Raw genomic sequence first — 2,500 nt, forward strand, 5'->3', positions numbered from 1 at the left:
AGACAGACAGGCACAGCCAGGGCCCAGGGCCCAGGACATCACAGGGACATCAGCACTCCCCCCGAGTAGTTGGAGGTGACTGCAATTACAAACAAACAGGGCCAGGGCTTCAGAGATGGAATAACGGGAGGCATTGATGTGGCAGGGCATGACAGGAATTTGGGTGTTTGGTGTTTTTGTGTTTGGCTTGAAGGTCCCTTTTTTTTAGTAGGAATAGTAGAGAGAGAGTCTGTGTGATTAACCAAAAAACAGAGAAACAGTGAAAAGAAGTTTCTTTTTTTTTATGTAACAAAATGGTTCTGCTATACAAATTGCCATTTTTGCCCCCAGAAACATGGACAAAAAAGAAGGGGTATGGGGGGGTGGAGGAAGTTGCTTCGGACATGAAAGAGAGTAGAGGGTTAGGGGTGGAGTGCAAAGGTCAAAGGTGATCCAGGGGGGGATGGAAAAGAGGAAGAGTGGTGTCCTTCCCCCCACCCCCATGACATACACACACACACACACAAACACACACACACACACACACACACACACACACACACACACACACACACAGAGGTGCGGACCAACTGCCTGCTGTGCACCCACTTGTAACTGATCACTCAGGCTTGTAACTACCCTTCTGTACATCGTTACATCAGTGGCAGTAAACGGCAGGAGAAGACCACTTTTACCTTCTACCTATCTCTCTCATCCATCAACTCCTATCTCTCTCATCCATCAACTCCTATCTCTCTCATCCATCAACCCCTGTCTCTCTTCCCTTCTGTCACTCTATCCTCTTTTCCTGTGTCAAAGCTGCATCCATAGCATTGGATAAAGTGGTGGCTGTCTGGTAGAAATCCCTTACAATTCACTAAACAGCACTGGGTGACAAGTGTCTGTTTGGAGAGAGGTGTGTGTGTGTGTATGTGTGTGTGTGTGTGTGGGTGTGTTTGTGTGTGTGTTTTTGTGTGTGTGTGTGTGTGTGTGTGTGTGTGTGTGTGTGTGTGTGTTTATATGCACATAGTAATGCTTTCTTGAGTGTGTGCATCTTGGTTTGAATGAATGAGGGTGCATGTATTTCTGAATGACTGTGATTGTGTGTGTGTATACTTTTATAATAAAATAATTATAACTGTGTGCTAAATATGACTGTGTTTGCGTGTATGTGAGTGTGTTTATTGTGGATTTGTGCAAATGTCTGTGTATGTGAGTGTGTGATAACAAGAGCAACAGTCGTTGAACATCGAGACAGAGTTTGAGTGTACCCTTGTGCCCATACAATGAAAGTGGAGCAGCCCTCAACCCACCCACCCACTCCCCCCCCCCCCCTCCACACACACACACACAAAAAGCGTAGATCTGTTTAAAAAGGGACGCCCCCTCTTTGTGCTTCCTCCTCACCCCACTGCATTGAGCCTCCATTGTGTGGCCCTTTCATCTGGCCCCTGAGCGGCCCGTCCCATTTGAAACACAGCGCTAGATGAACTACGCTGACAGTGTATTAAGCTCTGATGAACTGCCCGAGCGAGGAGGGGTGGAGGGGTGGGGGGGTGGGCGTGGGGGATGCAGCGCCCGTTCAACCTCTGCGCACACACACCCAGGCCCCGGCCTTGTTCCGGTGAAATGGAGCAAGATGCTGGCTGCCCCCACGGCCCTTTTCACGGGCCCTTAATCATATTCATGTTTAGCCCAAGCAGAAGGCCCTTTTTTCTTAATGTGTAAATTGTGGTACGTCGAGAAAATAAAGAGACTGTCTAGGCTTCATTTCCCCCGTATGGAGACTTATTCGCTTATTCTATTTGGGCCTTAAATGTTGGCAGAATGTATAGTGTGTGTGCTTGTGAAGTGAGTGTCTGTGTGTGTGTGTGTGTGTGTGTGTGTGTGTGTGTGTGTGTGTGTGTGTGTCTGTGTGTGTGTGTGTGTGTGTGTGTGTGTGTGTGTTTAGGGGTGATTAGTCAATGTGTGCCTTTAGGAAGGAGCTGCAAGGCTTTGTCCCTTTTGGTTTAAAATAACTCTGGAGTGTGTGGGTGTGTGTGTGTGTGTGTGTGATGCACTCACTTAACCTCGATTAAGTCAAGGAATTGTTGCATTGAATTTAGACGTGTGTGATCGTGTGTTTGTGCGAGTGAACAGAACAAGCATATGTGTGCTATAGTTGAGACTGGGCCCTGTAAACATTTTATTTCACCGCAAGAGAACAACACAGAGCAGGCAGAGTAAGAAAAAGAGTGAAGCTTCTGACATAAGAAAAAAAGTCCTGGGATGGAAAGAAAGAGAAAGTAGAGCGATGGAGAAGAAGAGGAAACATGTGTGTGGGGTGACTGGGTAGGGATGTAGAGAGAGTGAGTGTGTGTGTGTGTGTGTGAGAGAGAGAGAGAGAGAGACACAGAATGAGAGTGAGAGTGAGGAAGGATGAGAAAAAAAGACAGGAAGAGAGAGAGAGAGAGAGAGAGAGAGAGAGAGAGAGAGAGAGAGAGAGAGAGTGTGTGTGTCTGTGTGTATATGTGTGTGTGAG

At 47.2% G+C, this 2,500-nt stretch overlaps 1 protein-coding gene across 8 annotated transcripts in view; it reads left to right on the forward strand.

The window, feature by feature from the left end:
- Positions 1 to 2,500, forward strand: part of pax7a (paired box 7a) — a 71,258-nt gene that overhangs the window by 37,551 nt on the left and 31,207 nt on the right. The gene's annotated exons all lie outside the window — the stretch shown is intronic.

The sequence above is a fragment of the Clupea harengus genome, chromosome 5 (genome assembly GCF_900700415.2).
Source record: "Clupea harengus chromosome 5, Ch_v2.0.2, whole genome shotgun sequence".
In the NCBI taxonomy this organism is placed as follows: domain Eukaryota; kingdom Metazoa; phylum Chordata; class Actinopteri; order Clupeiformes; family Clupeidae; genus Clupea; species Clupea harengus.